Here is a 25,158-nt window from a genome sequence, read left to right on the forward strand (position 1 = left end):
ATCATTTATTCTCCAGCAAGCAAGGGCAGCCAGGCACTTAGGTGACCTAAGCCTGTCTTAAGGTTTCTTTTCTCTCTTTTTTTCCATCAAGATTTGAAAAGTTCCCAGAGGACCAGACTTTGTCCCAGCACATTATTGTTCCATTTTATGACAATTATCCCATGACATTACAGGGGCCAGAATCCCTTTTATCCTCCTGTGAGCTCTTGTCATGTTTCTGAATCCCGCAGGAGTCTATTAGACTGTCAGCTTCCTGGGATCTAGCTCGATGTTGACTCCATCTTTGCTTCCCAAGGCACCTGGTACATGGTATTTGCTACTGTAGGCACTTGATTTTATAAGGAACACCTAATAGTCCCCGCAGCCTGTCTCAGTGTCAAGCTGTTTTCATGTATTATGTCCTTACACCTGCGAGGACCCTTGGAGGCAGAGAGGAAACCTGCCCTGTTCACCCTTGTCCCTCATCCTGGCCCTGCCCGCTCTATGCCCCGCCCTCACGGCAACGTGCGCATGCGCCCTGGAGCAGACCGCAATGCGCATGCCTAGGCTGCGGCCAGCCGGAAGTCTAAGTGGTGGGAGATGCCTTCATGGCGTCGACTCTGCCCGGTCTCCCGCTCTCCTGCCCTCTCTTCTGGGGGCTCCAGCATCGTCTTAGGCCCTGCTCGCCCTTCTAGGCCCATCTCTTCCAACAAGCGCCCTTGCAGACTGGCCTGCGGCCATTACAGGAGCCGGGCCTGCCGCCCCTACAGATGCGGGGGTTTGCACTCAGCCTGTTTTACAGCCTCTCATCCTTGCCCACGCCCTCTCCTAAAGAGCCTCACTGCAGCACACCAGCCTGCCTCCTCCCCAAAGGTGAAATGAACCCTCTGCCTCTGAAATGTGTGCCTTTTATACCTTTAGCATTTCTTTTCCTGCCCCTGCCATCTTTCTGAATCCCACAGAAGCTATCCTAACTGTTTGACTTTTCTCTATTAGATAGTCAGCGACCTGGGGTCGAAGTCGATGTCCAACTCATCTGTTTCCCAAGGCTCCTGGCACATGGGATTTGCTATTGTAAGTACTTGGTTTTGTAAATAACACCTAATAAAGTTCCCAACCGCCTGTCCCGGTTTCAGTTACTTTCACGTATTATATCTTTGGTCCTGTGGCAGCCCTTTGAGGCAGATAGGAACCTGCCTTTCCCAACTCATCCCTCACCCCAGTCCTGTCCATTGTAAGTTGTGCTTTCTGTTCCCTGACCCCCGTTTTCTGTGGGTAAAGGAAGAAAAATATGAAGCCACCTCCCTTTGCCTAGAAGGGGAGAGCTTGTCCTTACCCATAACACTGTCTGGCAAGTCTTCAGTTTCCGCGGGCGTGTAGGTAGCAGTCCTCTGACCAGGGAGCTCTCGCTGCTCCCATTCTCCTTCCCTGGCCTTCCGTTCCACATGCAGGAGGAGTGGGGCACTGGGGGTTCGGGGATGAGTCCCAGGGATGCGGCTCAGGCCTCTGCTGCGAGATCGGCTTTGGTGATCCATGTTGATTGAGTGGCTGTTGAATGAACAGCCTCAGTGAATTCTAGGCCCTATGCTGGGGCTCTAAGTTTGGGAACTGGGAGAGGAAGCTTGGGTAGAGAGTTGCTTCCTAACACCTCTGCTCTGGGCTGAGCTGAGGTGCCCCAGTTGGCAGCAGGGCTTGCCCACCAAGTGGGCCTGTGAACCTCCTGCCCCCTGGAGAGAATGGCCAGATAGGCCAGCTCCCAAGCGCCAACTGTGTGCCCCTCAGTTCCTGACGAATCCTTTGGCAGTTGACATTCTGAGTGGCAGTTTGCTCTGAATCCTTCTGTCCAATGATATTGCCTGAGTGCCTGCCTCCTGCCGGCAGGCATTGTGCTGTCACAGTGGCAGTCACAGGAAGCTTGGGCAGGGGCACTGTCCCCAAAGCAGTCACCACCCAGCTGGAGCCAGTTACCCATGTTAATAGTATAAAACCATCAGACACAAAGGGGTGGTTCTATATGTAGAATGCACCTGAGGAACACCTGGGGAGCTGGAAAACATTCAAGTGTATGGAACAAGCCCCAGAAATGATTTAAGAGGTCCTGGGGCAGGGGGGTGGTCCCAAGTGTCTATGGTTTCACAAACGATGTGTCGGCTGAAAAACCACCACTGGCGGATGGAGGTTAATAGCACGGGTTTGGAGTCAGCTGGTTCTTGGTCCCAATGTGAGTTCTACCGCCGCTGTCCTTGTGGCCTTGGGAAGGGTATTGAATCTCTCTGAGCCTGAGTTTCATCTGTAATGGGTGACGTTAATACCCTCCCCGTGTGAGACTGAAAGGATAATGAGTTTCATGATATAAGTGTAAAACCTAACTTAGAATGTGGGCCAGACTTAGGGACTCGCTTCTGGTACACAGGTCAGGAGGAATGCTTTGTGACTTCTGAGTCCAAATCATAAAAAGGATTGTTTTCATCTGTCTTGGATATAGATTACTTTTTGTCCAGACATTTTTTTTAGATGAAATTCACAAGACATAGAATTTATCCTTTCAATATGTGTAATTCAGTGATTGTTAGTATAGTCCTATTGTTCTTCTTTGTGCTCAGTACTGTCTAATTCCAGAACGTTTCTGTCATCTCCAAAAAGAAACCTCATGTCTGTTAGCAGTGAATTCCTCCCTTTCCCCAAGCCCCTGGCTAAAACGAATCTGATATTTATGTGTATGTATGTGTGTGTGTGTGTGGGTGTATACAAACACAGACACACATATACATACATATATATGCACACATACACTAGTGGCCCGGTATATGAAATTTGTGCACATTCAAAGGGGATTAATTAGAGGAAGTATTTTAATACTGCTATTTACCCTTTCTCTATAATAGTGTCAGAGATGAAAAAAAAAGAGTAAAATGTATATGAAAATCTTCCTCCTGTCAGAGTCTGGGGCGCACCACGGGACCCAGAGTCAAGTCCCTGCCCACCCACATGCTCCTTGAAATCGCACAAACCTAGACCCGGCCGGGCTCACCCCCATTGGGCTAGATCCAGATCCCTGACCGGTCCCACCCTTGTTAAGCCTGGCCAGGCAGGGTCGCAGCCTCAGGTCCCCTGGCCGGGCGCTGGGTGGGGGATGTAGCCTGAGGTTCCCTGGTCCGGGGTGGAGGGTGTGCTTTGAGATCCCCCATCAAGCCCTGCTGGGTCGGGGGCGTGGTGTGAGATTCCCCATCCAGCCCCACTGGGTGGGGGATGCAGCCTCAGGTTCCCCTGCCCGGCTCCAGGAGAGGGGCACAGCCTAAGGTCCCCCTTCAAGCCCTGCTGGGCAGAGGGGTGAGGCCTGAGGTCCCCTGGCCTGGTGCTGGGGCCTGGGGTGTGGACTGAGGTCCCCACCAAGCCCCGCTGGGTGGGGGTTGCGGCCTGAGGTCCCCCGTCAAGCTCTACCAGGTCGGGGGCGCACCTTCAGGTCCCATGTCAAGCACTGCCCGGCGGGGTGCCAAGCCTTTGGTCCCCTGGCCTGGTGCAGGGTCGTGGGGCACGTCCTGAGGTCCCCCGTCAAGCCCTGCTGGGTGGGGGAGTGCGGCCTGAGATCCCCTGGCCTGGCGCTGGGACTGGGGATGTGGCCTGAGGTCCCCATGTCAAGCCCCGCTCGGGTGGGGAGGCGTGGCCTGAGGTCACCTGTGAAGCCGTGCTGGGTGGGGGGCACAGCCTGAGGTCCCCTGGCCTGGCACCAGGGCGGGGGCAGTGGCCTGAGGTCCCCTATCAAGCCCCATGGTGGAAGCAGGAGGGCGCGGTGGGGCAAAGCCTCATGTCCCTGCTGATTGCTCATTAAGGCTCATTAGGGGAACTCGGCCTCCACTGTGGGCGCCTTCATCTTTGTGGCAGAGTGATGGTCAATTTGCATATTCCCTATATATTATATAGGATTTGCCTGTTGTAGACATTTCATATAAATAAAATCAAACAGTATGTGTCCTATTGTGTCTGGCTTCTTTCACTTAACTATAATGTTTGCAAAGTTCATTTATGTTGTAGTATATATTGGGACTTCATTCTTTTTATTGTGATAAATATACATACTATTTTAGCCATTTTTAAGTTTATAGTCAAGTGGCATTAAGTACATTCACATTATTGTGCACTTATCAGCATCATCTTCCCCCAGAATTTTCATCTTCCCAAACTGAAACTAGAGCCTCTAAACCAGCGGTTCTTAACCTGTGGGTCGCGACCCCTTTGAGGGTCGAACGACCCTTTCACAGGGGTCGCCTAAGACCATTGGAGAACACCTCTATAATTACATATTGTTTTTGTGATTAATCACTATGCTTTAATTATATTCAATTTGTAACAATGAAATTGGGGGTCACCACAACATGAGGAACTCTTAAAGGGTGGCAGCATTAGGAAGGTCGCCGCAAATAGAACCACTGCTCTAAACAATAACTCCCCATTCGCCACTCCTCCCAGCCTGTGGAAACCACCATTGTACCTTTTGTCTCTGAATTTTACTACTCTAAGTGCCTCTCATAAGTAGAATCATACAATATTTGTCCTTTTGTGTCTGTCTTCTTTCACATAAGCTTAATAGTTGTTGTTTTTTTTTAACGGGTTCATTATTTATTTTTAAATGTATGTATTCTTTATTGATTTCAGAGAGGAAGGGAGAGGGAGATAGAAACATCAGTGATGAGAGAAAATCATTGATAGGCTGCCTGCTGCAAGCCCCATACTGGGGATCGAGGTGTGCCCTTGGCCGGAATTGATCCCGGGACCCTTCAAGCCGCAGTTGACACTCTTATCTACTGAGCCAAATGGGCTAGGGCTAAGCGTAATAGTTTTTATTTTTATAATTAAAATTTTTTTTTTAGGCTTAATAGTTTTAAGGTTCATCCATGTTGTGGCATGTATTGGATCAACCTTGAAACTATTAAGCCACTCCTTTTTAAAAAAATATATATTTTTTATTGATTTTAGAGGGGAAGGGAGAGAGAGAGAGAGAAACGTCAATGATGAGAGGGAATCATTGACCGGCTGCCTCCTGAATGCCCCAAACTGGGGATTGAGCTTGTAACTCGGGCATGTGCCCTGACCAGGAATCAAACCGTGACCTTCCGGTTCATAGGTCTACACTCAAGCACTGAGCCAAGTGGGTGGGCAAAGCCACTCCTTTTTATGGCTGAATAATATCCCATTGTGTGGATATACCAGTGTTTGTTTACAAATTAATAAATTGTTGGATATTCAGGTTGATTATACTTTTAGACTTATGATTAATGATATTATGAATATTCACATACAAGTTTTTATTTATGTATTTATTTATGTATTTATTTATTTATTTTATTGCTTAAAGTATTACAAAGAGTATTACATATGTCTCCTTTTTTTTTCCCCCTTGACAATCCCCTGGCCTCCCCTACCCCCCACTGTCTTATGTCCATTGGTTATGCTTATATGCATGTGTACAAGTCCTTTGGTTGATCTCTTACCCACCCCCCTCCTGCCCTCCCACCCTCCCCGGCCTTCCTGCTGTAGTTTGACAGTCTGTTCGAGGCAGCTCTGCCTCTGTATCCATTTTTGTTCATAAGTTTATAATGGTCTTTATTATCCAGAAATGAGTGAGATCATGTGGTATTTTTCCTTCATTGACTGGCTTATTTCACTTAGCATAATGCTCTCCAGTTCCATCCATGCTGGTGCAAATGGTAAGAGAGTTCCTTCTTTTTTACAGCAGCATAGTATTCCATCGTGTAGATGTACCACTGTTTTCTAATCCATTCATCTACAGATGGGCACTTAGGCTGTTTCCAGATCTTAGCTATGGTGAATTGTGCTGCTATGAACATAGGGGTGCATATATCCTTTCTGATTGGTGTTTCTGGTTTCCTGGGATATATTCCTAGAAGTGGGATCACAGGGTCAAATGGGAGTTCCATTTGTAGTTTTTTGAGGAAACTCCATACTGTCTTCCATAGTGGCTGCACCAGTCTGCATTCCCTCCAGCAGTGCACAAGTGTTCCTTTTTCTCCTCATCCCCTCCAGCACTTGTCGTTTGTTGATTTGTTGATGATAGCCAGTCTGACAGGTGTGAGATGGTACCTCATTGCTGTTTTGATTTGCATCTCTGGGATGATTAGTGACTTTGAGCATGTTTTCATATGTCTCTTGGCTTTCTGAATGTCCTCTTTTGAAAGGTGTCTATTTAGGTCCTATGCCCATTTTTTGATTGGATTGTTTATCTTCCTTTTGTTAAGTTGTATGAGTTCCCTATAAATTTTGGAGATTAGGCCCTTATCAGATATGACATTGGCAAATATGTTTTCCCACACAGTGGGTTTTCTTGTTGTTTTGTTGATGGTTTCTTTTGCTGTGCAGAAGCTTTTTATTTTGATGTAGTCCCATTTGTTTATTTTCTCTTTAGTTTCCAATGCCCTAGGCGCTGTATCGGTGAAGAAATTGCTTTGGCATGTGTCTGAGATTTTGTTGCCTTTGGATTCTTCTAGTATTTGTATGGTTTCCCGTCGTATATTTAAGTCCTTTATCCATTTTGAGTTTATTTTTGTGTATGGTGTAAGTTGGTGGTCTAGTTTCATTTTCTTGCATGTATCTGTCCAATTTTCCCAACACCATTTATTGAAGAGACTATCTTGACTCCATTGTATGTTCTTGCCTCCTTTGTCAAATATTAATTGATCGTGTTGTTTGGGGCTGATTTCTGGGCTCTCTATTCTATTCCATTGATCTATATGTCTGTTCCTGTGCCAGTACCAGGCAGTTTTGAGAACAGTGGCTTTGTAATACAGCTTGATATCTGGTATTGATATCCCACCTACTTTGTTCTTTCTCAGGATCACTGCAGCTATTCAGGGTCGTTTTTTATTCCAGATGAATTTTTGGAGAGTCCGTTCTAGGTCTGTGAAATATGCCATTGGTATTTTAATGGGAAGTGCGTTGAATTTATAGATTGCTTTGGGCAGTATGGACATTTTAATGATGTTGATTCTACCAATCCAAGAACATGGTATGTTCTTCCATCTGTTTATGTCTTCCTCTATTTCTTTTTTCAACGTCCTGTAGTTTTCTGAGAAGAGGTCTTTTACCTCTTTAGGTAAGTTTATTCCTAGGTAGCTTAATTTTTTTGGTGCGATGGTAAATGGGATTGCTTTTTTAGTCTCTCTGCACATTCACTATTGGTGTATAGAAATGCCATAGATTTCTTGGCGTTAATTTTGTATCCTGCTACATTGCCGAATTCTTTTATTAAGTCTAATAGTTTATTGATGGAGTCTTTAGGGTTTTTTAAGTATAATATCATGTCATCAGCAAATAAGGGCAGTTTTACTTCTTCTTTTCCAGTTTGGATGCCTTTTATTTCTTCTTCTTGTCTAATTGCAATGGCTAATCCTTCCAGAACTATGTCGAACAGGAGTGGTGAGAGTGGGCATCCCTGTCTTGTTCCTGTTCTTAGGGGAAATGGTGTTAGTTTTTGTCCCTTGAGTATGATTTTGGCTGTGGTTTTGTCATATATGGCTTTTATTATGTTGAGGTATGATCCTTCAATTCCCACCTTGCTGAGAGTTTTTATCAAAAATGGGTGTTGAATTTTGTCAAATGCTTTTTCTGCATCAATTGATATGACTATGTGGTTTTTTTCTTTCAATTGGTTTATGTGATGTATCCCGTTTATTGATTTGCGGATATTGTACCATCCTTGCATCCCTGGGATAAATCCTACTTGGTCGTGGTGTATGATCTTTCTGATGTACTGCTGGATCCGATTTGCTAAGATTTTGTTGAGGATTTTGGCATCTGTGTTCATCAGGGAAATTGGCCTGTAATTCTCTATTTTTTTCTTTTTTTTTTTTTTTGTAATTCTCTTTCATTGTGTTGTCTTTACCTGATTTTGGTATTAGGGTGATGCTGGCTTCATAGAATGAGCTTGGGAGTGTTCCTTCCTCTTGGATTTTTTGTAGTAGTCTGAGGAGGATAGGCTTTAGTTATTCCTTGAATGTTTGGTAAAACTCCCCTGTGAAGCCGTCTGGTCCTGGGCTTTTGTTTGCTGGAAGTTTTTTGATGACTGCTTCAATTTCTTCCATAGTTATTGGCCTATTGAGATTTTTAGATTCTTCCTGATCAAGTTTTGGAATGTTGTATTTTTCTAGGAATATGTCCATTTCCTCCAGGTTGTCTAGTTTGTTGGAGTAGAGTTGTCCATAGTATTTATTAACAATCATTTGTATTTCTGTGGGATCTGTTGTTATTTCGCCTCTATCATTTCTGATTTTGTTGATTTGGGTCCTTTCTCTTTGCTTCTTGGTGAGCCTGGCTAGAGGTTTGTCAATCTTGTTTATCCCTTCCAAGAACCAGCTCTTGGTTTCATTGATTTTCTGTATTGTTTTTTTTTGTTCTCTATGTCATTTATTTCTGCTCTAATCTTTATTATCTTCTTCATTTTGCTCACTCTGGGATTTTCTTCTTGCTCTCTTTCTAATTCTTTGAGCTGTAGATTTAGATGATTTAGTACCATTTTTTCTTGTTTGTTGAGATAGGCCTGTAGAGCTATAAACTTCCCTCTCAGGACTGCTTTCATTGGGTCCCAAAGGTTTTGGATTGTTGTGTTTTCATTGTCATTAGTTTCCCGGATTTTTTAAATTTCGTCTTTGATCTCATTGGTAACCCAATCAATATTTAATACCGTGCTATTCAGCTTCCAAGTGTTTGAGTATTTTGAGTTGTTTTTGTTGTAGTTTACTTGTAATATTATGGCCTTGTGGTCTGAGATGATGCTTGGTAATATTTCAATCTTCTTGAATTTGGGGAGACTTTATTTGTGACCCAATATGTGGTCTATTTTTGAAGATGTCCCTTGAGCACTTGAGGTGAATGTATATTTTGTGGCTTTGGGGTGAAGTGTTCTGAAGATGTCAGTTAAGTCCATCTGATCTAGTGAGTCATTTAGGATTGCTGTTTCTTTGCTTAGTTTTTGTCTAGCGGATTTATCCAGTGATGTCAGTGGTGTATTAAAGTCCCCTACTATGATTGTATTGTTGTCGATCTCTCCCCTGATATCTTCCAGGAGTTTTCTTATGTATGTGGGTGCTCCTGCATTGGGTGCATATATGTTTATCAGGGTTATATCCTCTTGTTGTATTGATCCCTTTAGTATTATGAAGTGGCCTTCCTTATCTCTTGTTATGGCCTTCACTTTGAGGTCTATTTTGTCTGATATAAGTATTGCTACCCCAGGTTTTTTTTCATTTCCATTTGTCTGAAAGATATTTTTCCATCCCTTCACTTTCAGTCTGTGTGAGACCCTTCTAATGAGGTGGGTCTCTTGTAGACAGCAAATATATGGGTCATGTTTTTTTATCCATTCAGCCACTCGATGTCTTTTGATTGTACCATTTAGTCCATTTACGTTTAAAGGTATTATTGAAAGGTACTTGTTTGTAGATATTTCTATTTTTGTGTGTGGCTGTTTTCTTTGTGGGCTTTTTAGTTCTTCTTTTTACACCAGTCCCTTTAGCATTTCTTGCTTTGCTGGCTTGGTGGTGATAAACTCCCTTAGCCTTTTTTGGTCTGTGAAGCTTCTTATTTCCCCTTCAATTTTGAATGATAGCCTTGCTGGATAGAGTATTCTTGGATTCAGTCCTTTGCTTTTCATCACTTTGTAAATTTCTGTCCATTCTTTTCTGGCCTGATGCGTTTCTGTTGAGAAATCATTTGATAATCTGATGGGGGATCCTTTGTAGGTAACTCTCTGTTTCTCTCTTGCAGCCTTTAAGATTCTGTCTTTGTCTTGTACATTTGCCATCGTTATTATGACGTGTCTCGGTGTGGGTCTTTTGGGGTTCATCTTGCCTGGGACTCTCTGTACTTGTGTAACTTTTTTCTTCCCCATATCTGGGAAGTTTTCTGACGTTATTTCTTCAAATAGATTTTCTAATCCTTGCTGCTCTTCTTGTCCTTCTTGCGGCCCTATTATGCGTATGTTACTTCGTTTCATGTTGTCCCAAAGCTCCCTTAGGCTCTCCTCCTGCTTTTTAATTTTTTTCTCCAGTTGCTGTTCAGATTGAGCTTGTTTCTCTGCCTTACCTTCTAATTCACTAATTCGGTCCTCTGCTTCTTCTAGTCTGCTGTTGAAACTTTCCATGGTGCTTTTGATTGTAGCTATATCACTTTTGATTTCTTCCTGATTCTTGCATAGGTTGTTGATTTTCTCATCCATCCGGTGAATGAATTGTACAACTATTATTCTGAATTCTTTTTCTGTCATGTTGCATGCTTCAACTTCATTAATGTCCTTTCTTGGCGACTCCTCATTGTCTTTCCTCTGGGTATTGTTTCGTCTCTTCATTCTGATTATCTCCCGATGGTTCAAACGTTGAGTTGCGTGGGCTGGGCCGTGTGCAGTGGGCGCCTCCCACCACCCTAGTGTCACTGAAGAGCTCTGACACTAAGATGTGTAGTTGTTGTGGGTTGGTGGGAACCAGGCTCGCTCAGAGTCAGTGTTGTCAGCGCTCAATGTGGCCTCATATGTGCCCTTAGAATCAGGGACCCTGCCTCACCATGCTGAAACAGAGACCCCCCTGAAGCGTTTTGAAAACCAGAGCCCCCTAGCGTGCGCCAGGAGTCAGAGTTCCCCAGAATCCAGTATCAGAGTCTCTGTTGCTTGGCGCGACCCTGCCTTGAGAATCAGGGTCCCTGTGTGCCCTTGCACCAGGAATTGGAGTCATTGGCTCTTAGTATGAATGCACAGGAAATCAGGATCTCAGGCACAGGTGATAAGAAACACAGTCAAATCACTGTAGCTTGGTGCTGCCTCCTGACCAGAGAATCGGGGTCCCTGGGCCTGTGCTAAGTGGGACAAATTCATGGTTTTCGCGTGATTGCCCCCAGCCCAGGGCTCTGAAGCCGGCATTGTGCATGGGCTCAGTTCCTGGGGTTCACGCATTTGCTCCCAGCCCAGGGCTCAGAAGCCAGCAGTGCCTGTAGGATCAGTTCCTGTGGTTCGCGTGCTTGCTCCCAGCCCAGGACTCCTGAACCAGGCCCTATGCGGGATCTCTTCCAAGGTGCTCTCGCACTTCCAGGCTAAAGTTCCTGTAGCACTGAGGCCAGTCAAGGGGTGGGTCTATCAGTTAGTTACTCTGGCGCTCCCACAAGCCTGCAGGAAGGGGGGATGGGCTCTGTTACTCACAGATCTGCTGTGGGGATTTCTAAACTTTTGGTGTCTGCAGGTCTGTAGCTGTGGTCACAGGTCTCTGTCCCCAGTGGCTGCAGGGTCCTGGTATGCGTCTGAGATCAGACTGGGTGGTGCTGAGGCCAGGATCCTAGTCTCAAGCTGCTCTGTTTCCCAAGATGGCGTGGTCGCCATGCCGTGCCTGTGCTGGCCGCCCAGGAGTGTCCGCGCAGGGAGCGGGACTCTGCCGCCTAAGACTGCCCGGTTTAGCAGCCCCTTAGAAGACCTGCAGAATCTAACTGTCCCTAGCTCATACACACACACCACACGACACGCGTCCACACACTCCTCTATCACTTCCTTGCACTCTCACACTCTCTCCCTCCCTACCTTCCTGCTGGTCGCCATTTTGGAACCTGTTACATACAAGTTTTTAAAAAATATATCTTTATTGTTGAAAGTATGAAAGAAGTCCTCCTTTTTTCCCCATTGACCTCCTCTATCGCCGCCTTCCCGGAGGCCTTCACCACACTAATGTCTGTGTCCATGGGTTATGCATATATACATATAAGTTCTTTGGTTAATCTGTCCACCTCCCTCCCCACCTTCCCTCTGAGATTCATCATTCTGTCTCATGCTTCCCTGTCTCTGGATCTATTTTGTTTGTACGTTTATTTTTATTTCTTCATAAATCTCTATTGTTCAAAGTATTACATAGGTCTCCCTCATTCCCCCATTGCCCCCCCTCCAGCCAGCCCCCGCCCCCTGCCCCAGGCCTTCACTACCTATTGTCTGTGTCCAAGGGATATGCATATATGTATACAAAGTCTTTGGTTGGGTACCTCCCCTCACCCACCCTCCCACGCCTTCCCTCTGAGATTCCACACTCTGTTCTCTGCTTCCATGTCTCTGGATCCACTCAGATTAGCAGTTTATTTTGTTCATTAGATTCCACTTATGAGTGAGATCATATGGTACTTGTTTTACTCTGAAGGACTTATTTCACTTAGTATACATAATTCTCTTCAGGTCTATCTGCTGTCTCAAAGGGTAAGAGATCCTTCTTTTCTATAGCTTCATTGTATTCTATTGTATAAACGTACCACAGTTGTTTTTATGCATTCATATTAGGATATATTCCTCCAAGTGGAATCATTGAATCAAATGGCAGTTTCAGTTTTAATTTTTTTGAGGCAACTCCAGACTGTTTTCTACAGTGGCTGCACCAGTTTTCATTCCCACCAGCAGTGTAGGAGGATTCTCTTTTCTCCACATCCTCGCCATGGCTTGTCATTTGTTGATGGCAGCCATTCAGACAGGTGTAAGATGATACCTCATGGTGGTTTTAAATTGCATCTCTTTGAGGATTAGTGACTTTGAGCATTTTGTCATATGTCTCTTGGCCATCTGTATATTCACTTTGGAGAAGTGTTTACTTAGGTTCTTTGTCCATTTTTTAATTGGATTGTGTTTCTTTTGTTAAGTTGTATGAGTTCTTTATATATTTTGTAAATTAACCTCTTACTAGATGTATCATTGAAAAATACGTTCTCCCATATATAGTGGGCTCCCTTTTCATTTTGTTGATAACTTGTTTTATTTTGAATATGTTTTTATTGATTTCAGAGAGGAAAGGAGAGGGAGAGAGATATAGAAACATCATTGATGAGAGAGAATTGTTGAGTGGCTGCCTCCTTTTTGGATCAGTGATCGAGCCCACAACCTGGGCATATGCCCTGACTTGGAATTGAATTGTGATCTCCTGATTCATACGTCGACGCTCAACCACTGACCCACCATGGCCGGGATGTTGATGTGGGTTTTTTGTTTGTTTGTTTGTTTGTTTTGCTGTGCAGAAGCCTTTTATTTGGCTGTAGTCCCATTTGTTTATTTTCTCGTTACTTTCCCTTGCCCTAGGAAATGTACCGGCAGACATATTGCTCTGAGAAATGTCTGAGATTTTGCCGTCTATGGTTTCTTCTAGGATTTTTAAGGTCCCAACTGACATTTAAGTCTTTTATGCATTTGAAGCTTATTCTTTTAAAAACTTTTATTTATTTTATACTTTTTTTTACTCCTCACCTGAGGATATTTTTGTATTGATTTTTAGAGAGTATGAAAGGGAGTAGGAGAGAAACATTGATTGGTTGCTTTCCACTTGCACCCAACTGGGGCTAGGTAGGAATCGAGCCTGCTCTACTGAGTTTCGTGCCCTGGATTGGAATCAAACCTGCGACCCTTCAGTCTGTGGGCCAGTGCTCTATTCAATGAGCCAAACCAGCTTGGGCGAATTTATTCTTGTGTGTGCTGGTCCAGTGTTTTTTTTTTCTCATGTACCTGTCCATCTCCCCTCCCCCCGATTTATTGAAGAGACTGTCTTTTCTCCATTGTATGCTCTTGCCTCCTTTGTCAAATGTTAACGTAATGGCTTGGTCTATTTTAGGGTTCTTGTTGTGTTCCATTGATCTATGTGCCTTTTCTTGTGCCAGTACCTGGCTGTTTTGATGCCAGTGGCTTTGTAGTATAACTTGATATCTGGAGTTGTGATCCCTCCAACTTTGTCCTTTTTTCTCTTGATTGTTGCAGCTATTTGGGGTCCTTTTTGGGCTCCATATAATTTTTTGGAATATTTGTTCTAGATTTGTGAAATATACCGTTAGTATTTTAATAGGGATTGTATTGAATCTGTAGATTGCTTTTGGGACATGTTAATGGTGCTAATTCTACCAATCCATGACCACGGTGTATTCTCCCACTTGTTTAAATCGTCCTCTATCTCTTTTTTCAGTGACCTGTAGTTTTCTGAGTACAGGTCTTTTACCTCCTCGGTTAAGTTTATTACTAAGTATGTTAATTTTTTTGTTGCAATGGTAAATGTGATTGTTTTTTTAATTTCTCTTTCTGTGAGTTCATTATTGGTGTATAATAATGCCAATGATTTCTGGGAGTTAATTTTGTGTCCTGCCACATTGTTGGATTCATTTATTAAATCTAGTAGTTTTTTCTTTTTTTTGCTGGAGTCTTTATGTTTTCTAAGTACAATATCACATCATCTGAAAATAATGATAGATTTACTTCCTCCTTCCCAATTTGGATGCCTTTTATATTTTCTTCTCTGAATGTTGTGGCTAAGACTCCCAGTACAGTGTTGAATAAGAGTGGTGAAAGCGGACATCCCTCCCTTGTTCCTGTTCTTAGGGGAAATGGTTTTAGTTTTTTGCCCATTGACTATGATGTTGGCTGTAGGTTTGTCATGCATGGCCTTTAATATGCTGAGGTATTATTCCTGTGTTCCCCCTTTGCTGAGAACTTTATTTTTTTTTTTTATTGATTTCAGAGAGGATGGGAGAAGGAGAGAGAGAGAAAAACATCAATGATGAGAGAGAATCACTGATTGGTTTCTCCTACACCCCCCCCTCCTGGGGATCCACCCCCATCTCAGGCATGTGCCCTGACAGGGAATGGAACCATGACCTCCTGATTCATAGGTTGACGCTCAACCACTGAGCCACGCCGGCCGGGCACTGAGGGCTGTTTTTAAATGAAAAATGGGTGTTGGATTTTGTCAAGTGTTTTTCTGGGTCTATTGATATTATCATGTGTTTTGGTCTTTCAGTTTGTTTATGTGATGTATCACATTTATTGATTTGCAAATTTTGTGCCTGCCGTACATCCCTGGAATAAATCCTACGTGGTCAGGATGTATCTTTTTAATATATTGCTGGATCTGATTTGCTAATATTTTGTTGAGGATTTTTGCATCTATGCTCATCAGGTGTATGGCCTATACCGTAATTCCATTTCTTTGCAATGTCTTTATCTGGTTTTGGAATTAGGATAATGCTAGCCTTGCAAAAAAAAAAAAACTTGGAAGTGTTCGTTTCTCTGGAATGTCTTGGTATATTTTGAGGAGGATAGGTGTTAGTTCTCTTTTGACTGTTTGGTAAAACTCCCCTGTGAAGCCATCCAGGTCAGGGCTTTTGTCTGCTTGGAGTCTTTTGGTTACTGCTTCAGTTTCATCAGGTGTTTTCAGCCTGTTCAGGTTTTGTGATTCTTCCTGATTGGGTTTTGTACAGGTTTCATGTGAACCTATGTTTTTAGTCCCCCTGAGTGGTCATTATACTCCCCCACCTCCCAGTCCCCAGGCCTTTAGTGACCCACCCCTGTATTTGGGTTCATCTGCTTCCCTGGGTGGCCTGCTTGGCTCTTTCTCCTTCTGTGACAATCTCAGCCTACTGTTTCTTGTGGGGTCCTTATCTATTCACCGGAAACACATATTTTTCTGCGTCTCCTGGCAGTTCAGTTTACATCTACGGCTATCATTTTATTGTCCCTTCTGCCACAGGCAGTTCCAACTCTGGTCTCTAGACTTTACTTGTGTGAGTCAGATGCTAGTTCCTCATCCTACCAGGAGACACAGCTTTCTGAAACTTTTTTGTCATTTGCTTGAGGTAGCAACATTTGTCTCTCATTCTAGAAGTCATCTACCAAGTGATAAGGACAGTCAAGCAGCTCCTGGAAAGGCCCCGGTGGGAAGAAACTGAGACCTCCCAGGAGCCGCCAGCACCAACTCGCCAGCCTTGTGACTGCACCTCTTTGGAACCAGAGCTTGCAGCTCCAGTCAGTTGTGATGACTGCCGCCCCGGTGACATCTCAACTGAAGCCTCATGTGACCTCCTGGACCAGAACCACCTAGCTCAGTTCCTGAGTTCACGACCCACACCAACAGTGAGTTTGGAAAATGTTCATTATTGCCTAATATTGAAGGTTTTTTTGAAACACAGTTCATACACATAACTATTACCATTTTAGAGTGTGTAGTTCAGTGCTCTTTAATACATTCATTGTTATGCAGCCATTGCCACTGTCTCATTCCAGAATATTTCCATCTCTTCAAAATCATAGCCCATACCTCGTAGCAGTCACCCTTAGTTCTGTCTACTGCCCATCACCTAAAAACTGTTAATTTACTCTCTGACTCTAAGGATTTGCTTATTGTGGACATTTGCTATAAATGGAAACATAGAACTTGTGATTTTTAAAAAAGATATTTTTATTATTTTAAGAAAGACGAAGGGAGAGGGAGAGAGAGATAGAGACATCAGGGATGAGAGAGAATTATTGATTGGCTGCCTCCTGCACACCCCCAACTGGGGATCAAACCCTCAACCTAGGCAGTGCCCTAATTGGGAATTGAGCCATGACCTCTTGGTTCATGGGTTGACTCTCAACCACAGAGCCACATCAGCTGGGCACAATAGGTGTTCCTTTTCTTTCTTTTCTTTTTTTTTTTTTTTTGAATGATTTCTTTTAGGTATCATAGTGTTTTTAAGGTTCATCTGTGTTGCAGGACAGGTCAATCATTTCTTCTTTCTTTAAAACAGACTTTTTTTTAGAGTAGTTCTAGGTTCATTTCAACATCCAGGGGAAGTTTAGAGATCTCCCATATACCTGCTGCCCTCCCACATGCATAGCCTCTCCCACTGTCAGCATCACTAACCAGAGGGATACATTTTTAACCAAGGATGAACCTACATTGACATCATTATCACCCAAATTCCATAGTTTACCTAGGGTTCACCTTTGGTGTGATGGGAATGGGTTTGGATGAATGTATACTGACACCCAGGGTGGGGCAGAAGTAGGTTTACTGTTATTCCTTTGAGAAACAATAGTTAACAAATAATACAAGAATGAACTGTTTTGTGTACTCATAAATGTGAACCTATTTTCCCCCCACCCTGTATTTCCATCATTATAATATACAGAATATTTTTACTGCACTAAAAATCCTCTGTGCTCTGCCTGCATTCTTTTTCATAGGTGTAGTAGTGGCCTGGTACATGCAATTCATGCACCGGGAGTGTTGTCCGTCACCCGGCCTGCACCCTCTCCAATCTGGGACCCCTCGGGGGATGTCTGAGTGCCAGTTTAGGCCCAGTCCCTGTGGGATCCCTCATGGCCCTGTGTGATTGGGCCTCAACCGGCAGTCGGACATCCCTCTCACAATCCGGAACTGCTGTCTCCTAATCGCTCACCTACGTGCCTGCCTGATTGCCCCTAACCACTCTGCCTGCCGGCCTTCTTGCCTCTAACTGCCCCCCTCTGCTTGCCTGTTCACTCCCAACTTTCCCCCACTGCTCGCCTGCTTATCCCCCAATGCGCCCCCCCCCAACCCCGCTAGCCTGTTTGCCCCCAACTGGACCTCACTGCCGGCTTGCTCTCCCTCAGCTGTCCTCCCCTGCTGGCCTGATCACCCCCTACTGCCCTCCCCTCCTGGCCTGATCGCCCCTAACCGCCTCTGCCTCAGCCCTGCCGCCATGGCTTTATCCGGAAGGATATCCGGAAGGTCTCCCGGCCTTATTAGCATATTAGCCTTTCATTAGTATAGATAATATTTCACTGTAATGATATATTGTATTTTTTTAATATTTGTACACATTTGCTTATATTTTTGAGGAGAAACAATATAATAAAAAGACAATAAGAACAAATAAAACTATATAGGGGGTGGGAGGGGTCAGGGTAGAGGAGACCAGGATGGCGGCAAAACTTATCTGAATACACCTTGGTATATAATATGACTTTGGAATAAAGTTTTGAGGCAATTATAACCAGAAAAAAAACACACAAAATGAAAAAAGAAAAAGAAACAAGTGAATCTAGTTGTACTTTGTTGGTGACATAACCATGTAGAGAAAAGAATTATTCTGACTGACCTTAGAATACTATATATCTGTGTGTGTGTGTGTGTGTGTGTGTGTGTGTGTGTGTGTGTGTGTATATATATATATATATATATATATATATATATATATATATATTTATTTATTTATTTATTTTTGAGTCAACTAAATAGTTACTGAGAACCTGTTATGTGGTAGCTGCTGGGATATAAATATGCATACTCTGCTCCAAAGGCTCTACCAACTAGGTGAGGGAGACAGACACATGGTATGGTGACACACACAGGGTGTGACAGAAACATCCAGGAGGGAATCCTCTCCAGGGAGTTCATAGAAGTCTTCTTTTTTATTTATTTATTTATTTATTTTTATTGCTTAAAGTATTACAAAGGGTATTACATATGTGTCCATTTCCTCCCACCCCCCCCCCCCCGCCCTAGACAGTCCCCTAGCGTCTCCTATCCCCCGGTGTCTTATGTCCATTGGTTATGCTTATATGCATGCATACAAGTCCTTTGGTTGATCTCTTACCCCCCTACCTCCTGCACCACCACCCTCCCCGGCCTTCCCGCTGCAGTTTGACAATCTGTTTGAGGCAGCTCTGCCTCTGTATCTATTATTGTTCAAAAGTTTATAAAATCATAGAAGTCTTCTTAAAGGAGATGATCTCAAAAGTCAATAGTGAGTGGTAATACCATATGTAGAGAACCTGAAGCACTTCAATATTATTGTAACTTACAGTTGGAGACGAGATAGGTGATTAATTATGTCAACATGTTCAGTAGTTAGAAAAAAAGAAACCCCAAACAGCCCACGAAACAATCCCTCCCCCCACCAAGAACTAGGCAAAAGGCATAAGGCATTCACAAGGCATTCCGAGTACATAAACGCCAAGTATATCTAAGTAATCCAATATATGCATGGACAGTCTGAAGATGCTGAGCTAAACTGATTTTTCCCCAAGTTAAGAACGCCATCAATCCCAGTTTCCATTTTAACCCCCACATTGTTTGTAACATAACCAATTCTCATCGGGCAGGGAGGCAAAAACCCTTAAGGGCAAGATGCGGTTGGCACTTTCCAACTGACCCCCTCAAGCGGTACAATACAGATCCCTTCCCAGTGCCTAGTCCATGTGCCCCACCCTGTGAAGGCGGCAAAGACGGAAAGGGGGAGGAGGAAGCAAGACCAGGTGAAAAGCGGGGCTGTTCAATTTTGAACAAGACAAAGAAAAGAAAAGCCAGAGCAGCAAGGCAAAGGGAATAACAGAGCCTATTGAGGGGACCAGGCGGCAGCTCCAGCGCAGGCGGGAACAGCAACAGCAGCGGGGCACCCACAGCTTACGAGAACCACTGGGCAAAGGCCCTCACGGCTTCGGCTTCGGCTTCGGCTTTGGCTTCGGCTTCGGCTTCGGCTTCGGCTTTGCCTTCGGCTTCGGCTTCGGCTTTGCCTTCGGCTTCGGCTTCGGCTTCGGCTTCAGCTTCGGCTTCAGCGGCTTCGGCTGCGGCTTCGGCGGCTTCGGCGGCTTCGGCTTCAGCGGCTTCGGCTTCGGCTTCGGCTTCGGCTTCGGCTTCGGCTTCGGCTTCGGCTTCGGCTTCGGCTGCGGCTTCGGCTTCGGCTTCGGCTTCGGGCTGCTTCGCCGAGACATAGTGCTCCCCGCCAAAGCTGGAGGTGTAGTGCCTGTAGACGAGGGTGAGCGGCTTCTTGATGTCCTCCAGATCACCTCGATGGGGCCCTGCAGGACGTGCGACAGGGCCCTCAGCTCGTGTTGGCCTCACCAGGATGCGTGGTGCACCATGTTGTCGCAGTAGTGGAAGTCCTCGCAGGTGTAGACCTCGGGGGTCTCGGGGTCGCTGAAGAAGGGCAGGAATTCGTGGACGTGCTTGCACATGTAGTTGGCGGTGCGGCCCCGCAGGCTCTCCACGGTCACGGAGAAGGGCAGCTGGTCTTGGACGGCGCGGCACATGCCGTGGCTGTTGGCCGGGATCTCCATCTCCAGGTTCTTGGGCTCGAGGCTGACCGCCAGCTTCTCCTCCTCGTCCGGCCATAGTTGGCCAGGTACCCCACTCGGCGTCGTCCGCTGCCATCTCTTGGCTCGCTCTCTGCGGCGAGGCCCTGCTTTCGCGCCTTCTATGGACCCTCGAAGGCAAGGAGGCCGGTTCTCAGGAGCCATCTTGGCCAGACCCTCAGTGAGGGAATGGAGGTTGCTGCTGGCAGGGGGAAGCTCTGTGAACCTCCCCAGCTCCCGCTGCTGTTTCAGCTGCATTTCGGCCTCAAGGCGGCCACGGCAAGGAGCAACTGCTTTCTTTTCTTCTTGTCGTTCTTAGGGACCGCGTTCTTCATGGCCTGGATGCGTTCCTGCAGCTCTTCTTTCTCGCGGAGGTGGCGGCACTTCAGCCGCTGGTACTCAAGCTGCAGATCTGCCGGGTGTTTGGCGAGAATCCACGTTTGGTGGCAGCGAGAGGACCCGCCACAGTTCAGCCCAACTGCTCCAACCTCCAACAGGTAGCTGATCTCAGCCTCCAGTGGCGGGCTGCTCTAGAATACAGTATTTTTACCAGCCCTGTACTGGCGAGGCTGTGGACTCGCCTTGGAGGACCACACATTCCTGGACAACCTTGCTCATCCTTGGTCACCCCAAACAGGCTGTCTGACCGGGGGCAGAGAGGGAATGCCAGATGGGCACGGGGTGTGCAAGGCTTGCTGCGTTATTTTCTACTTCCCCCAATCCTCCATGGCATCCTTTTCGTTTGTTGGACTTTCTAAAGTTCTGTTTTTACTCATTACATGGGAAAAGACCTTTGGGACCAAAATGCAGTTTCATGTGTGCCAAAGAAAAAGCAGGATAGTCCTTTGCTGAAGGCTTCTGCGTTCCCTCTGGGAGTTCACCAATGTGTGTGGGCAAGTGCCGATAGCACTTAGTTTGGCGAATACTTCATCCTCAGCCCTGTTCTGGCGAGGCTGTGGACTCGCATGGAGGACCACACTTTCCTGGTCATCCTTGCTCATCCATGGTCTGCCCAAACAGTCTGTCTGACCGGGGGCATAGAGGGAATGCCAGATGGGCACGGGATGTGCAAGGCTTGCTGCATTATTTTCTACTTCCCCCAATCCTCCATGGCATCCTTTTCGTTTGCTGGACTTTCTAAAGTTCTGTTTTTACTCATTATATGGGAAAAGATCTTTGGGACCAAAATGCAGTTTCATGTGTGCTAAAGAAAAAAACAGGGTAGTCCTTTGCTGCAGGCTTCTGCGTTCCCTCTGGGAGTTCACCAACGTGTGTTGGCAAGTGCCGATAGCACTTAGTTTGGCGAATACTACATCCCCAGCCCTGTACTGGCGAGGCTGTGGACTCGCCATGGAGGACGACACTTTCCTGGTCATCCTTGCTCCCCTGGTCTCCCAAAACAGGCTCTCTCACCCGGGGGATAGAGGGAATGCTGATGGCCGCAAGGTGTGCATGGCTTGCTGGGTTATTTTCGACTGCCCACAATCCTCCATTAGATCCTTTTCATTACTAGACTTTCCCAACTTGTCTTTTTATTCATTATCTGGGAAAAGATATTTGGGACCACAAATGCAGTTTCGTGTGTGCCAAAGAAAAAAAACAGAATAATCCTTTGCTGGGGCGTTCTCCGCTCCCTCTGTGAGTTCACCAGGGTGTGTTGGCCAGTGCCTATGGCGCTTCGTGTGCCAAATACCACATCACCTGCCTCGTACTGTCGAGGCTGTGGACACCCCATGCAGAACCACACTTTCCGGGACATCCCCGCTCATACTTGGTCACCCCAAACAGGCTGTCTGACCGGGGGCATAAGGGAATGCCAGAAGGACACAGGGTGTGCACGGCTTGCTGGGTTATTTTCTACTCCCCCCAATGATCCATGACATTCTTTTCGTTTGTTGGACTTTCTAAACTTCTGTTTTTACTCATTATATGCGAAAAGGTCTTTGGGACCAAAATGCAGTTTCATGTGTGCCAAAGAAAAAAACAGGATAGTCCTTTGCTGGAGGCTTCTGCGTTCCCTCTGGGAGTTCACCAATGTGTGTTGGCAAGTGCCGATAGCACTTAGTTTGGCGAATACTACATCCCCAGCCCTGTACTGGCGAGGCTGTGGACTCGCCATGGAGGACCACACTTTCCTGGTCATCCTTGCGCCCCTGGTCTCCCAAAACAGGCTCTCTCACCCGGGGGATAGAGGGAATGCTGATGGGCGCAAGGTGTGCATGGCTTGCTGGGTTATTTTCGACTGCCCACAATCCTCCATTAGATCCTTTTCATTACTAGACTTTCCCAACTTGTCTTTTTATTCATTATCTGGGAAAAGATATTTGGGACCACAAATGCAGTTTCGTGTGTGCCAAAGAAAAAAACAATAATCCTTTGCTGGGGCGTTCTCCGCTCCCTCTGGGAGCTCACCAGGGTGTGTTGGCCAGTGCCGATAGCGCTTCGTGTGCCAAATACCACATCACGTGCCTCGTACTGTCGAGGCTTTGGACACCCCATGCAGAACCACACTTTCCAGGACATCCCCGCTCATACTTGGTCACCCCAAACAGGCTGTCTGACCGGGGGCATAAGGGAATGCCAGAAGGACACAGGGTGTGCACGGCTTGCTGGGTTATTTTCTACTTCCCCCAATCATCCATGACATTCTTTTCGTTTGTTGGACTTTCTAAACTTCTGTTTTTACTCATTATATGCGAAAAGGTCTTTGGGACCAAAATGCAGTTTCATGTGTGCCAAAGAAAAAAACAGGATAGTCCTTTGCTGGAGGCTTCTGCGTTCCCTCTGGGAGTTCACCAATGTGTGTTGGCAAGTGCCGATAGCACTTAGTTTGGCGAATACTACATCCCCAGCCCTGTACTGGCGAGGCTGTGGACTCGCATGGAGGACCACACTTTCCTGGACAACCTTGCTCATCCATGGTCTGCCCAAACAGGCTGTCTGACCGGGGGCAGAGAGGGAATGCCAGATGGGCACGGGGTGTGCAAGGCTTGCTGCGTTATTTTCTACTTCCCCCAATCCTCCATGGCATCCTTTTCGTTTGTTGGACTTTCTAAAGTTCTGTTTTTACTCATTACATGGGAAAAGACCTTTGGGACCAAAATGCAGTTTCATGTGTGCCAAAGAAAAAGCAGGATAGTCCTTTGCTGAAGGCTTCTGCGTTCCCTCTGGGAGTTCACCAATGTGTGTTGGCAAGTGCCGATAGCACTTAGTTTGGCGAATACTACATCCCCAGCCCTGTACTGGCGAGGCTGTGGACTCGCATGGAGGACCACACTTTCCTGCACAACCTTGCTCATCCATGGTCTGCCCAAACAGGCTGTCTGACCGGGGGATAGAGGGAATGCTGATGGGCGCAAGGTGTGCATGGCTTGCTGGGTTATTTTCGACTGCCCACAATCCTCCATTAGATCCTTTTCATTACTAGACTTTCCCAACTTGTCTTTTTATTCATTATCTGGGAAAAGATATTTGGGACCACAAATGCAGTTTCGTGTGTGCCAAAGAAAAAAAAACAGAATAATCCTTTGCTGGGGCGTTCTCCGCTCCCTCTGGGAGTTCACCAGGGTGTGTTGGCCAGTGCCTATGGCGCTTCGTGTGCCAAATACCACATCACCTGCCTCGTACTGTCGAGGCTGTGGACACCCCATGCAGAACCACACTTTCCGGGACATCCCCGCTCATACTTGGTCACCCCAAACAGGCTGTCTGACCGGGGGCATAAGGGAATGCCAGAAGGACACAGGGTGTGCACGGCTTGCTGGGTTATTTTCTACTTCCCCCAATCATCCATGACATTCTTTTCGTTTGTTGGACTTTCTAAACTTCTGTTTTTACTCATTATATGCGAAAAGGTCTTTGGGACCAAAATGCAGTTTCATGTGTGCCAAAGAAAAAAACAGGATAGTCCTTTGCTGGAGGCTTCTGCGTTCCCTCTGGGAGTTCACCAATGTGTGTTGGCAAGTGCCGATAGCACTTAGTTTGGCGAATACTACATCCCCAGCCCTGTACTGGCGAGGCTGTGGACTCGCATGGAGGACCACACTTTCCTGGACAACCTTGCTCATCCATGGTCTGCCCAAACAGGCTGTCTGACCGGGGGCAGAGAGGGAATGCCAGATGGGCACGGGGTGTGCAAGGCTTGCTGCGTTATTTTCTACTTCCCCCAATCCTCCATGGCATCCTTTTCGTTTGTTGGACTTTCTAAAGTTCTGTTTTTACTCATTACATGGGAAAAGACCTTTGGGACCAAAATGCAGTTTCATGTGTGCCAAAGAAAAAGCAGGATAGTCCTTTGCTGGAGGCTTCTGCGTTCCCTCTGGGAGTTCACCAATGTGTGTTGGCAAGTGCCGATAGCACTTAGTTTGGCGAATACTACATCCCCAGCCCTGTACTGGCGAGGCTGTGGACTCGCATGGAGGACCACACTTTCCTGCACAACCTTGCTCATCCATGGTCTGCCCAAACAGGCTGTCTGACCGGGGGATAGAGGGAATGCTGATGGGCGCAAGGTGTGCATGGCTTGCTGGGTTATTTTCGACTGCCCACAATCCTCCATTAGATCCTTTTCATTACTAGACTTTCCCAGCTTGTCTTTTTATTCATTATCTGGGAAAAGATATTTGGGACCACAAATGCAGTTTCGTGTGTGCCAAAGAAAAAAAAACAGAATAATCCTTTGCTGGGGCGTTCTCCGCTCCCTCTGGGAGTTCACCAGGGTGTGTTGGCCAGTGCCTATGGCGCTTAGTGTGCCAAATACCACATCACCTGCTTCGTACTGTCTAGGCTGTCGACACCCCATGCAGAACCACACTTTCCAGGACATCCCCGCTCATACTTGGTCACCCCAAACAGGCTGTCTGACCGGGGGCATAAGGGAATGCCAGAAGGACACAGGGTGTGCACGGCTTGCTGGGTTATTTTCTACTTCCCCCAATCATCCATGACTTTCTTTTCGTTTGTTAAACTTTCTAAACTTCTGTTTTTACTCATTATATGCGAAAAGGTCTTTGGGACCAAAATGCAGTTTCATGTGTGCCAAAGAAAAAAACAGGATAGTCCTTTGCTGGAGGCTTCTGCGTTCCCTCTGGGAGTTCACCAATGTGTGTTGGCAAGTGCCGATAGCACTTAGTTTGGCGAATACTACATCCCCAGCCCTGTACTGGCGAGGCTGTGGACTCGCATGGAGGACCACACTTTCCTGGACAACCTTGCTCATCCATGGTCTGCCCAAACAGGCTGTCTGACCGGGGGCAGAGAGGGAATGCCAGATGGGCACGGGGTGTGCAAGGCTTGCTGCGTTATTT

At 46.0% G+C, this 25,158-nt stretch overlaps 1 pseudogene; it reads right to left on the reverse strand.

Moving 5' to 3' along the window:
- Positions 1 to 542: 542 nt before the first annotated feature.
- LOC132223730 (OTU domain-containing protein 6A-like) overlaps positions 543 to 25,158 on the reverse strand; it is a 186,921-nt pseudogene continuing 162,305 nt past the window's right edge.

Source organism: Myotis daubentonii, chromosome X (assembly GCF_963259705.1).
Source record: "Myotis daubentonii chromosome X, mMyoDau2.1, whole genome shotgun sequence".
Lineage (NCBI taxonomy): Eukaryota > Metazoa > Chordata > Mammalia > Chiroptera > Vespertilionidae > Myotis > Myotis daubentonii.